General features: G+C 45.3%; 1 long non-coding RNA gene across 3 annotated transcripts; it reads left to right on the top strand.

Annotated features, from left to right (window-relative positions):
• Positions 1-1,569: 1,569 nt before the first annotated feature.
• Positions 1,570-4,788, top strand: LOC125523434. Of its 3 annotated transcripts, none has more exons than XR_007290229.1 (5): positions 1,570-2,269; positions 2,894-2,954; positions 3,054-3,686; positions 3,816-3,987; positions 4,363-4,788. It is a non-coding gene; the product is annotated as an uncharacterized LOC125523434 (long non-coding RNA). The 3 variants fall into 3 exon arrangements; XR_007290227.1 differs by having other exon boundaries at positions 1,575-2,269; positions 3,054-3,228; XR_007290228.1 differs by having other exon boundaries at positions 1,575-2,269; positions 3,047-3,228.
• Positions 4,789-13,705: the final 8,917 nt, after the last annotated feature.

Here is a 13,705-nt window from a genome sequence, read left to right as displayed (position 1 = left end):
CCGGTGGAAAACCAAAAAGTCAAAAAACCCGGAAAAAACCGTTTAAATAGCCGAAAACGCGTGTGGAAAAATTAAAAGAAAAACAAAATTCGGAGGAAGCGCCCAGAGGGCGACACGTGACGAATGATTGAGGGCGTACCAAGTGGCGCTGATCGTTGCGAGGATTCCGAAAAAGCACTCGTTAACTAATGGCTCCCGTCAAACCGGCTCGGGAAAATCTAGACGAGCTGGGCCACCTCAAGCAAGATTCTGTACTAACGGCAACAGTTGGCCCAATTATTGTGGCCTCGGCCCCCTACCACCTAATCTTCTCCGACAAAGTTCGATCCCCACCTCCAATCGATCTAACGAGCAAGATTTACCAAAAAGAAAATCGAACGAGGAAGAGCTCCCACAGATCCATGCCCAGCGCCTGCACAACAAGCAGCATTTCTTGACCAGAAGAGGATTCGGACCGAGCGAGGAGATGAGCTTACCCGTGCTGTACACAAGGCACACAACCTGCCGCCGCAGTCTCGGAGCAATCCGGTGGCGCCACCGTGAATGGCTTCTCAGCTTGTTCAGCCGACATGCAACGCCTTGCTGTGATTCTGGGGTGGACTACTCTGCTTGCTACTGGACGGTGATAGTGCTTGCATGCGTGCTGCTGCTAATCATGGTCCACCTGATCAACTAGCACCTGCTGTGTCATGGCCGCTTAATGGCTCAAATCAAGTATCTTAGATTAGTCAAACGGTCGAGTTCAATGTCTTGTGCTAATTAAGTAGAGTGTCGATTTCCACTTCTGCAGTCGTGTTAGTTAATCGTGGTTCTAATGTAATGGGGCTGGAATATCTATGTAACCAACTGCAATGAAAATCAAATTTCTGGCAGCGACAACTTTGTATGCATTTTTATTCTTCTACTACTCCCTCCGTTGCTAAAGAAACTAATATAAAAATGTTTAGATCACTAAAGTAGTGTTTTAAATGATCTTATATTAGTTTACAAAAGGAGTACAAGGCCTTTTGAGATTCCAATGTGGACTACACGAGGCTCGAAGCACCTGCCCTGAAATAGCATTCAATAGTGGCCTTATCTCTTGTACGACACTGCTTGAATACTTGCTCCATCTAGCTCTGCAAAAGTACAAACTTTTATTCTCGCATAGGACACAATAAATGAAAAATCATCAACTGAACTTGCACTTTCTATCAAGTGTACCTTCATGCAGGGGGACCGGCACTTCCTGCACAGCATGAGCTGCCTGCATCACAGTGCTCTGGGGGTGTAGAGATCACAAATCTTACATCTGGTGGCAAGAATATAACAAGGATTTAATGTTGAGTTCCATTATCACAATAGATGAGAGCTTCCCGCAAAAAAAGAAGAAAAAAAAAGATGATGAGAGCAGTATTGAGCACACCATAATCGACACATCACTTACTGTTGATTTCTGTTTGAAGCTTTAAGCGAGGCATCTGTGCATGCAGCTTGATTGTCCACAACAAATATTTTATATCTTATATACTCCCTCCGTTCTGAAATAATTGTCGCTGGAGATAACCAGTTCATTTTTCGTCACGTTGTAATATTTCTCCGCTTTCCCCTTTTGCCCTCGCACTCGCTCTCTCCCCGACAGGCCCCTGGCTACCACTCGCCTCCTCCCCACCCCAGATCCGTCGACCTCACCTTGCCCACCACCGCTCACCGCCAGCTCCGACGACCCCCACCTTGGCGCCCATCCACGAGCTGGAGCAGCCGGATGAGGACGAACCCACCGAGACTGCCTCTTCCTCCAGCGACCACGCCACCCCAGCGCCACCAGGACGTCGCGGCACCACCACCGAGCTTCCAGCTCTCCCCGTCCCAATCCCCTCCTCCGGCCGGCCGCTCCTTCCGCACCACCAGAAGCAGCACAGGCGGACAGCAGCAGCTGCGCCCGCCTCCCGCCCACGTCAGCAGAAGCCGTGCTCGATCCGGTCAAAGATGATATTTTTACACGGGCGGCGGTGCTCGATCCGTTCTGGAGCAGTGGGAGGAGGACGGCGGCGCAGCGGGCTTCTGTTCTTCCCTGCTGTCGAGAAGCAGTCCCGGCCTGTTGACCCGCGCGCCCTCGTCCTGGCCGTGGCCGCTACCTGGGCTGCTCGCAAGGCAGCGCAACATGTCGGGGTCGCCGACGACCCTGAGGAGGAAGAGGAGTGCTTGGTCCGGCGCTCCGTCTCCTGCACCCTGCCGCCACGCGCTCCTTGAAGATGCCCAGCCAGCCATGAAGTAATTCAAGTTCAAGGTGATTCGATTCGATTCGGCAGCCCTCTCCGCTGCGATTTGTTGTAGCTACACTTGATTTGAATTCTTTCTCTAATTCTTGCCGGTCCAAGCAATCAAGATCATCAGAGTCAATAACGGAGATGGTCCAACAACCATGTTTCTGAGTGAGCAGGCACAAAGGATGCCCAGCTATGTTTATCTGTTGACCATTGTATTAAAACCTGTAGGATATCTAGCCTCAAATGTTATGACCAACTGACAAAAGCCTAAAACTGAATCTTGATACTCCTGCTACGAATACAATTGTTCCTGTATCTCCTTCCATTTCTTCTCCTACATGTCCTTCCATTTCATTTTCTGCATCTTCATCCATTTCATCCACATCTTCTGCAGGTGGAGTGAAGTAGAAGTAGAAGTAGAAGATATTAAAATTTAGCAAAGTGCTTTCAAAAGTACTTAACTGAATTTTTATGCACCTATGTGCATTAAAATTCAGCAAAGTGCTTTTGAAATCACTTAACTGAATTTTTATGCAAAATGCTTTCAAAAGCACTTAACTGACAACAACAATAACAACAAGTGGTTTTTGTATGTCTATGTTGATGAGATGTTGAGATTTTATGTCTATGTTTTTTTGGCTTAGGATCTCCTCAAAGGAAAGGAAGATGGCTGTACTCACATATTCTCCATGTCCCATCCATCAGGTCATTAGTACTATAAATTCTCTAGTATCCATCACAGCATCACTCAAGCGTGAAGAAGTCTTAATTCTCTATTAATATTTTGATAATGGTAGAATGCAGTGAGGACTTGATGGAAAATGGAGACGTTTGTATCAGGGAGTTTGTTGACAAGAGCTCCATACTGACTACTATCAGGTTCAAGGAGACTCGTCATCATAGTCACTGTTCTATGTAATCTATCATAACAGTGGCAGTTTCCTCCCTCAAGTTGCTCGGATCCAGTTAGGCAAACAAAGTATGCAGTGAACTCTAGTGCATAATCTTTTTTGAGGGTACGCCAAAGGCGTACCTTAGCTTTATACTCAGCCCATTATCTCTTACTGCAATGTATCTCAGCCCATTACAACTGAACCAAATATAAATATATTACCATTAGATGCCCAAGATTGAAAACACAAAATGACCTATCAGATGCTGAACATTTTCTTACTTATTAAGAAAACACTAAGCTAATTGCTATTTACTCTGGCTTATACCTTCAGGTATGGTTTAGTCAACATGCATTTACATTCTGTATTCCAACAGTTCTCCCAGTTGTGCATATCATATTTTGTTGATTGCAGAAGAGTATTTAAGATCAAGAATTACACTATTTATCTTCTCTTTTAGAGAAAAAACAGATGAAGTATGCTTATGTTTCTAACTTTAACATTCTGGAGTACAGCCTCTTTGAGGAGCGCTAAGCTTAGCAAGGTTGAATTGCTGTTCTTTTTTTGTCAAAGCATGTCAGTAGACGCCATTAAGAGATTAAGCAACATCTAACGGCTTCACTGATGTTGTCAATTTTCTGCTGATTTGTCAATCTTGCTTTTGTTTTCACAGGTGGACAGATGGACCTGTTCAAGTCAGTTTTCTTGGCCCTTGCCTAGCCTAGCCTAGCCTAGCCTAGCTGCTTGAAAGGAAGGGGGCGATGGAGGTGGTGGCAGAGGCCGGCGCGCAGCAGCCCTGGGACCAGTTCAAGGAGGAGGTGGAGATCATGGAGGAGCAGCCGAAGGTGAGCTTTGCTCTGCTTCTCCATCTATTCATTGCAGCTCCACTGTTCTGTCTGGGTGAACTGGTCCCTGCTTAGTTAATTTTTCCTCATGGGAGGAAGAACAAGATAAGGATGAACCAAATCTTGATTAATTGATTGGTAGATGGAGGCTGTTCCCCATTTCCTCTTGCCTAATTTTTTGCTGTTCCCCTTCCTTGCTGGATGGAGACTGCAATCTGCATCATTATTTTCAGAGGATAAACTGAAAATTCATCCTGGAATTATTGTTTCTCCTTCTACTCCAGTGAATGTTAACCTCTGATCAAAGTTTATTGTCTCTGTGTTCATCCAGCAGAAATCCAAGCAATTCTGATCAAAATTACTGTGCGTATGCAGGAGCAGAAAGGAGCAGCGAGCAGCAGCGGCGGCTGACCTCGAGCTCTCGATTGGAGTGGAGGGAGGCGGCCGACGAGGGATCTGCGGCCGACGGGGAAGGATCTGGAGCTGCGGCGGAGCAGGCAACCAGTGGGGAAAGGCGGCCGCCGGTGAGGGAGCTTCTGATCGCGGCGGGGAAGGGCGACCAAAGAGGGGATCGGGCTCTGATTGGAGCGGCGCAGGCAGCCGGCGGGGAAGGACGAGCAACGGAGGAAGACGACGGCCCGAGCGATTTCAAATCGGAGGGGGGGGGGGGGGGGGGGGGGGGGGGGGGGGGGGGAGCGATTTCGTAATTTCACTTGTTTTCACCTGGTCGGAACCCCCCCAACGACAATTATTTCGGAACGGAGGGAGTATTATATTATATTTACTAATTGGAGGCACTAATCGAGACTCCATGTTAATCCTCATAATACTAAGTTAATTAACCGCACGATCTCCATGTTGCCTATCTATAGCCGTAGGATGAAGTACTCAAGGAGTCCATGCCCTATGTCCCACATGGACCATGTTGGCATACTCCTCACAGCCAGGTTTAAGAAAAAACTCTTCACGTCCAGAAAAGAAACTCTTCCACGGCCTGTCAAGAAAAAAATCTCTCTCAATACATGAGTCACGTCCGATCCCAGCCCACCGACGCATCACCATGCCCGTCCACGAGAGAACCCTAGCGTCACTTCTCCTCATGTTCCTCCTCGCCTATCACCTATGAAATTTCCATGTAATCTAAACCTTCAGGTTTGTATACCCATCTAACAAATATCCCCGATCTCTTCCTCTCCAGCCATTGAATTTCCTCTCTGTCCCAAGCATGTTGCAATCCATGTTGGCTGATGAAGTTGAGGAGGTTCTATCTATCTCAGTATCCATGTCCCGATCAGACTGCAATTGCCGATGTTGTGGACGGATGTGTACTAACGGCAGTTCAAATTAGATCGGTCAGCCGCCGCTGTTGGTCAGGATACCGTGGAGGAACTACGGTCTACCACAGGTTTGTGGCTTCGTGCACCTCCTCTACATTGTTGGAATTCTTCACCCATTACTCCCTATTCCCACGAATCTATGATGAAGGAAAGTAACCCATTATCATTAATTGCCGACAAATCAGATTAATTCTGGATATCCGATCAAGAAAATTTGGTATCTTACATGTTCATCTCTCTGTAGTCTGTACTACTCATGGCTGATTTCTAAAAGAGGGAATAATAACATAAAATTCGTGTTTTGTGGGATCTTGAAGAATACCAAGCAAAATAGGGTAATGTGCCATGGCCTGATTCAACAAATACGTGGTTGGTCCAAGGGAGGTTTAGGGAGATCTTCATCGAGGTTCCTGAAAGCTTGAGGCTCTCGAAGAAAGAGGTTTGTTTTATCGTTGTCCTGAGTATTATATATTTTTGTAGTTTTTACCGAGTTGTTCAGTTATCAATTGTTGCATGTTCACATTGATAAAAATTCTTACACTCCAAGCCAACTGAATGTATTATGCTTGGCTTACATCTGTAGCTAGAACCGTCTCATAGAAACACTAAGAATAGATATGAGATTGGTTATCGATCTATCATTTAGAAGAAACTTTGGCTATTTGTTAAAACAAAAGTATTTCTATAGTACATATCACGAGAGTGTTATAGTAATCAACCCTCTTATCTAAACCTAATTAAAGAAATATTTTTATCTTACGACAATCCTGATAGAACTATACACCGCGATTTGGTGATGCACAATTATCTTTCCAAAAAAAAAACATACTTCACGACATTCAAATAGCAAAATGATTCATTGAAAAAAAGTATTATATAAAGTCTGCAATAATCAATGCTTTTATTTCAAAATGTACTAGCCCGTGCAGCAGTACGGGTTGATGACTAGTGACTGTAATTAGCATGCACGATTTTCATTGCAAGAAACGAGTATTTGTGACTGCCCCCATCATGCACAAGTACAGTTGCCATGTGCCCTCTCGTGCCTGTATCCAGCTCGAGTATCCCTGTGGCAAAATTTCGTGTTTTGACCCTTTTGGCGTAGTTTAACAGGATCTGACCCCGGTATGAATTTTTTTCGAGATTTGACCCTTTCGGCTACCGCCGGAGGCCCTGGCGGTAGCGATCTACAGGCTACCGCCGCCCCTCCTGGCGGTAGGTTCCGTTGACGGCCGTTTGGCCGTTAACAGGCGCTGACGTAGCAAAGGTACCTACCGCCGCCGACCTTGGCGGTAGGCTCCAACACCCTACCGTCGAGGTCTATGGCGGTATGGTCCTGGAGGATAAGGTTTGTGGGGCCCACTCACCACCCACCCACTCTACTCATCTTCTTCCCCGAGCTCTCACTCTCTCCCCCTCTTCTCCCCCCCCCCAGCACCCACTAGATCCCCCTCCATTGCTTGAGATTTGTCCCGTGGATCGTGGGCATTTGCATCACCCATGGTACCTTTCCCATCCCCCCTTCATGGTTGGGTGCAATCATCTACTTTTGTTGGAATCAACTAGTTTTGCAACCCCTAGTTCTTCCTCTAGTTTTGCATTTATGGCGCATTTATGGTTGACCTAAGTAATTTGTGTCAATCCTTATTGTGGCAAGCTAGCTTAAGTGTTAGTGTTAGGGGTTTAGTTAGGTTAGCGTTAGGGTTAGTGCTATGATTAAGGTATACTAGTTGTTTGATTCAAATCATATATTTTAGATAGTTCATCCATATGAAATGGCCGGTCCATGGATGACTCAATTTTGTTCCATTGTTTTTAGATGGACAAACTAGTGAATGTGCATTATTTGGACAAGGCGGCTTTCATGGATGGAAATGCCGACTAAGGGGAGGAGGCCATGGTTTTTGACACAATCCCGAGCTATGATGATATTGTCGTGAAATTGAGAAGCGTCCTCAATTGGATTAGCCCAAGTGATGGCGTGAAGCTTATTGGGCGGTATGATATGGGAGTGGGAGTAAAATCCCAATTAAAGAGTATGCCCATCACCTCTCAATTGCATTGGGTGTGTATAAGGAGAAAGTTGAGGGATCACAAGACAAGTCACTTGAGTTACTTGCCACAAAGGTTGAAGTTCCTCGGCCACTACTCGACTTGAACCGGAGTGTGTCCTCCCCAATACATGATGGTGTCGTGGTGTATGACCACAATGCGGGTAGCCAACCACCAAGTAGCCAACCAAATGAAGAGGACATCAATGCTAGAGCCATAGTTCTTCTAGGTGATGATCATGTTGGAGATGAGGCCGTTGCTAATGTTGGTGAACATGCAAATATTCATGTTGATGAAGATGCCATTGCTCATGTTGATGGAAATGCTATTGCTCAAGATGACGTGTATGCGGAACAAGTAGAGATTCATTACAATCCCATTGGTGACTTGGATGTCATTGTGCATCAACAGGACATGGACTGTAACCTCCCTTATAGCCGTATGTGTAGGTATGAGTCGGATGACGAGGGTCCAATGGAAGAATTGGTGAGGATGGATTCACGGCGCAAGAAAATCAAGTCTACAAGAAGGTCAATGGCAAGGAAAGAGGACCCTCTTTGTTTCATGATCTTAGTCTTGCCGACAAGGCCGTTGTTGATGGTGGCATGAGGTTGGGCTCGGTCGAACCATCACCTTGCCCGAGGATGGGTGATCCAAGGCCACCGGGTGAGGATGAGAATGCTCATTTGAAGAAACGGATCAAGTTTGGTTGTTTTCAAGAGTTCAAGATATGGTTGAGTGACTACGCTATTCGGAACCATAGGCCGTTCGTTGTTGGTCATTCCAACCAAAAAACGCGCTACACCATCGAAGACATAGTTCTTGACCGGAAGGTCCATGGAAGAAAGATCAAGGAAACCGGGCAATGGGAGTTGAAGAGTTGTGTGGCCACCCACGAGTGCATACCGCCGGAGAAAGCGGACCGAAGCAAGGGACACCGCCAAATCATGTCTGAGTATCTAGGCTACAAATTGTTGAATGAGATATCCCACGATCCAACCCGTGAAGGTGAAGTTCCTCATGAGTTCGGTCTTCAAACGATTCGGGTACCCGGTCAAGTATGGAAAGGTGTGGATGGCCAAGGCAAACGCTATAAGGATGTTGCATGGTGATTATGTCGCCGCGTACAATATTCTTCTGAGAATGTTGGGATCCATTGCTCATCGGAACCCGGGCATGCGCCATAGGGTCGAGTCAATTGAGGGAGTGTTTCATCGAGCTTTTTGGAGCTTTGGGCAATGCATCGATGCATTTAGGCATTGCCGCCCCGTCTTGTCAATTGATGGCACGTTCTTGACCGAAAAGTACAAGGGCACGTTGATGGTAGCAATGGCTCACTCGTCCAATGATAATGTGTTGCTAGTGGCATTTGCATTGGTGCCTTCTGAGCACGATGATAATTGGGAGTGGTTTATGGATCATGTGAGGACGAAGGTGATTGGCCACAAAAGAGAGGTGTGCATCATATCGGCTCGCCATCATGGGGTTCTCAAAGCAATAGAAGTTGACATTCCAGGCTATCCAAAGCTCCAACACCGTTGGTGCAGGAGGCATTTCGTGGCAAACTATTATCGTGCATGCAAGAGTAAGGAGATTTGCAAAGATCTTACCCATGTTTGTGTGGCATTCAACACCGACACGCTCCAAAGTCGCTATGATAAACTATTCAAGGCGTTGGAGAAGAACAGAGGGGGCACTACTACGAAAAGGGCTATAGATGGAATTGACACTAATGGCGCACCAGACATGTGGTGCGCCATTACTATATACTAATGGTGCACCATGTGTTGGTACGCCATTAGTGTCCAAATACTAATGGCGCACCACATCCATGGTGCGCCATTAGTAAAAAAAATTTATTTTTTTTTCAAAATTACTAATGGCGCACCGTGGGAGTGGTGCGCCATTACTAGTTCCACGGTGCGCCATTAGTATAAAAAAATTAATTTTTTTTCAAAACTACTAATGGCGCACCGTGGGAGTGGTGCGCCATTACTAAGTTTAACTAGTAATGGCGCACCACATCCACGGTGCGCCATTAGTAAAAAAAATTAATTTTTTCAAAACTACTAATGGCGCACCGTGGGAGTGGTGCGCCATTACTAGTTGAACTAGTAATGGCGCACCATGCCACGGTGCGCCATTAGTAACTTGGCCACCACTTACACCGAATGCACCCCCTGACCGCCTTTTCAGTTTTTAAAAAAATAAAAGAAAATGATAAAATGTCAAAAAAATAAAAGAAAATAATTTTCCCATGTGATATGTGGTCTAGTTGTTGGGAAAATTTACAAATATGAATTTCGACTTTATTTGCAAAATCTCTCTGGAAATTTGTAAAATGGGCATAACTTTTGCATACGAACTCGGATTAAAAAGTTTTTTATATGAAAAATCATCTACCCCGTTAAACATTTTCAAAATCCCCAAAAACCTAACACGAAAAAAGTTATGGGGCTTCCAAGATCTAGAGGCAAAAAAATTCAAACTTACTAGTGGCGCACCGTGGATGTGGTGCGCCACTAGTAACAGAAAAGAAAAGTTGGTTTTGAAATTTTTTTTGATTTTTTTTTTCAAAAAATGATACGTAATATGACCGGGAAGTTTGAAATAATTTTCAAAATTTCATCATAGTCATGAACATGAACAAAGTCCTAGACATCAACAAGGTATAATAGGATTGATATGCTAGATATATCAACAAGTGCCTGTGAAGTGAGCTGTTGCTGGGGTTGGATAGAACTCTGAAGTTAAGCGTGCTTGGGCTGGAGTAGTGTGAGGATGGGTGACCTTTCGGGAAGTTTGATCACGGAGTGCGATTTGACCCGAGATTAAGCCATAATGACCTGAGATTAAGAAAAAAACGAAAAAAAAATTCTAATGGCGTGGTGCTAGTGGAGAAGCATAAGTGGTCACGTACTTACGACGAAGGAGGTTTCCGATACGGAGACATGACAAGTAACATGTTGGAGAAGCATAAGTGGTCACGTACTTACGACGAAGGAGGTTTCCGATACGGAGACATGACAAGTAACATGGTGGAATGCTTCAACGATGTGCTCAAGGGTGTCAAGTATCATTTGCCTTGCTCGCATGTGATGACCACCGCAAGGTTCAGAAACTTGAAAGTATCCGATGGTACCACCGTGCGGTTGCATGAGTTCACATTGGAACGAACAAGGTTGACATGGGCTCCTAGGTTTCATCCCTTCCTCGATCAGTCATAGTGGCCTGAGTCTGATGGGACACACATCGTCCCTGACCCCGACCTCATGGTTCCTACAAAGGGAAGAAGAAGAAAGAAGAGGTTTAGGGGTGACATGGATGATCTAGCTGGATACACCAGAATGAAACAATTTGGTAGCAGCCATTTTATGGAGGCACCAGACATCAATAGTTGTGGTCAATGTGACGAGCCGGGACACAATGTTAGGAAATGCACAAAAAAGCCACAGACCGATGCCAAAACTCCGGATCCCACTAGTCAAACTGGTGCCCGCGGAGGAGGTACAGGTGGCACACGAGGAGGTAGGAGTGGTACCCGAATGGTTGAAATAATGTGAATGGTACTTAAATTTATTGGCTTAATTCGGTCTTGTTATTATTTTTCTTGCATATATACATGTTATTTTACTTTAATAACAACCAAATTTTTCTTTATAGGCATGGCTTCTTCTGGTTCCATGACGAGGCCCCTGTGTGCTAACCGCGAGGACTTGCCGGACAAGTGGACAGATGCCGAGTAGGATAAGGTGAAGGATAGAGATATGAGAACTCCATCATGTTGGTGTGGAGATGTTTGCAAAGTTAAGGTATCCACCGACCGCAAGAAATCATGGTCGGTCGAAAGGAAGAAGATATTTTGTTTGTCCCAACTATGCCTATGATCGTCCTTGTCCAGCTCACGCCTATGATGTACCACCAGTAAGTTGTTCAAGTTCAAAGAGTATTCAACCGTTGCTACAACTTGAACCTATCTTACTAATGACCACATTTGTTCTTTATTCGTACGTAGTCGCCGCCTCCACTTCGTAAGTACTTCACATGGATAGATCAAGATGTGCCAAAAGATGTTAAGAAAGATCAACATCGAGATTGTCTAAGGAGGCAGTGATTGTTTGAAGAAGCATTTCAGAGAGGCTTGGATGAAGAGCGTCGTGAAAAGAATAAGATGGAGCGAAAGAAGCGTGAGGAGGAGAGGGCACGTAAGGAGAAGATTGCTCGTCAAGAGGAGAGAGCAAGAAAGCTTGCAAGGGCTCGTGAAGCCCAAGAGGAGGATGAGGCACGCGACAAGAAAGGAAAATGGCCTCGTGTGACCCAATAAGGCCTTCGTTTCAAAAAACTAGTCATGAACTATGCCTTCGATTCGAGAAACATGTGATGAACTATGTCTTTGATTTGTGAAACCTGTCATGAACTATGTACTTTATTTGTGAAACCTGTCATGAACTATGTCTTTGATTTGTGGAACTTGTGATGAAACTATGTCATGAACTATATTTGTTGTATTGTTGCTGTGACTTCACTTGTCTTGAAATGATGAAGAAGAAAAACAGAGCAAACTCAACTCTGCTTTGCACCTTACCGCCAAACGTCTTGGCGGTAGGATATGAAATCCTACCGCCATAGGAATTGGCGGTAGGGTGGCGAACGATTATGTGACTGAAACGATCCCCTGTTCTGTGGTAGGGTTGGCCACCCTACCGCCAAAGGAGACGGCGGTAGGGTTGGTCACCCACGGCATGTTCTGTAGCCTCTCATGTGACCAATTCGGCCACATATTCTGTGGTAGGGTTGGCCACCCTAATGCCAAGGTCCATGGCGGTAGGGTTGGTCACCCTACAGCTTGCTTTGCTGCCTCCTGTGACCAAATCGGCCATATTTTCGGCGGTAGGGTTGGCCACCCTACCACCAGTCTGCATGGTGGTAGGGTTGGTCACCCTACGGCCTGCTATGCTGCCTCCTGTGACCAAATCGGCCACATTTCCGACGGTAGGGTTGGCCACCCTACCGCCAGCGTTCTTGGCGGTAGGTACCCTACAGCCTAGGTTCATGGTGGTAGGTTGGCCAACCCTACCGCCGGATCCCAAGGCGGTAGGGTTCTGATACCTGCCCCTTTCACTTTCTATTTTTAGCTCATTGCATTTCCATTTCTTACAAACTTCTATAAACTAAGCATCCACAAATGACATCCAGAAATGATCGAGTAGCAAAGACATACATAACTGAGCATAGTTCATTACATCCACAAATGACACTTGTTCAAATGACTTAAAACATCTACCCACTCGAATGACATGAGTTCAAACTAGAAGCTCAAGCTCGAGCATACATTTTCTACAACAGAAAAAAGATCTAAAATGTATAAGACGTTCAATTTGTTCGTCACGATCAGGATTAGGCTTCAGTTGATAATCCGAGGACCCCGCCCAATTCTCCAACACACCTTTCGTTTCGTCAAACCAGGCCCATCGAGCACGGCGTTCCGGAATCTCTGACATGCCTTGTGTGATTGCCCATCCAATGACCTGTCCGGGTTTTGTCAAGTCCAGCTTGTGGAATTCTCCTTTGCTGACAGAGAACCCAATCTCAATTGCCAAAGCTTGTCTACAAGCATATTCTATCTCATGCAGCTCATTAAGTATCTTCTGTTTTTCTTTCACAAGCCTCTGGAAAACTTTTATCTCCTTAAGATCAGAAGGTTCCTTAAAAGGATACTTGTTGAAATCCATCATGGCCGCATTTACCTCATCATTGCTCTTGAACCATGCTTCAAGATCCCTCTTGATACCAAGCTGTCGCTCCGCTACAACCTTCTCACATGCTACCGCCAGACTCTTAGATGCAATGGCACAACACTTCTCATATGATATCTTCATCTCTGGGTCCTGTTTTCCATGCTACATGAAATGGAATATAACAAAACTTAACTCAAATGATACAAAACAAACACAAATCATAACTTATTTAGAATTACCTAATACACAAAGTTCTCACTGGTTCAAATGACATAGGTCACATAAATGATAAGGGTACATGCCATTACAGTCCAAATGACACTACAACATCATGTGTTTCAACCCCCTCTATTAGTCCATCAACAAGACATCTTTGTCGTATGGCCCGGGTTGCAACAAATGGCATCATTTCTTTCACGGACCCAAGCCCAACGAGTTGCCCAACTAGGTATCACCGATGATGGTTGCCTAACTAGCCAGTCAATGATCTGGCCAGGGTTGTTAAAGTCCGTCTCATTCACTTTATCCCTTGTTCCACACAATGCAATTTGCCTTGCAAGAGCGCGTCTATGAATTTTCTCTTCCTTCTTA

Source organism: Triticum urartu, chromosome 7 (genome assembly GCF_003073215.2).
Source record: "Triticum urartu cultivar G1812 chromosome 7, Tu2.1, whole genome shotgun sequence".
Taxonomy (NCBI): Eukaryota; Viridiplantae; Streptophyta; class Magnoliopsida; order Poales; family Poaceae; genus Triticum; species Triticum urartu.
This window is presented reverse-complemented; position numbering and strand designations above follow the sequence as displayed.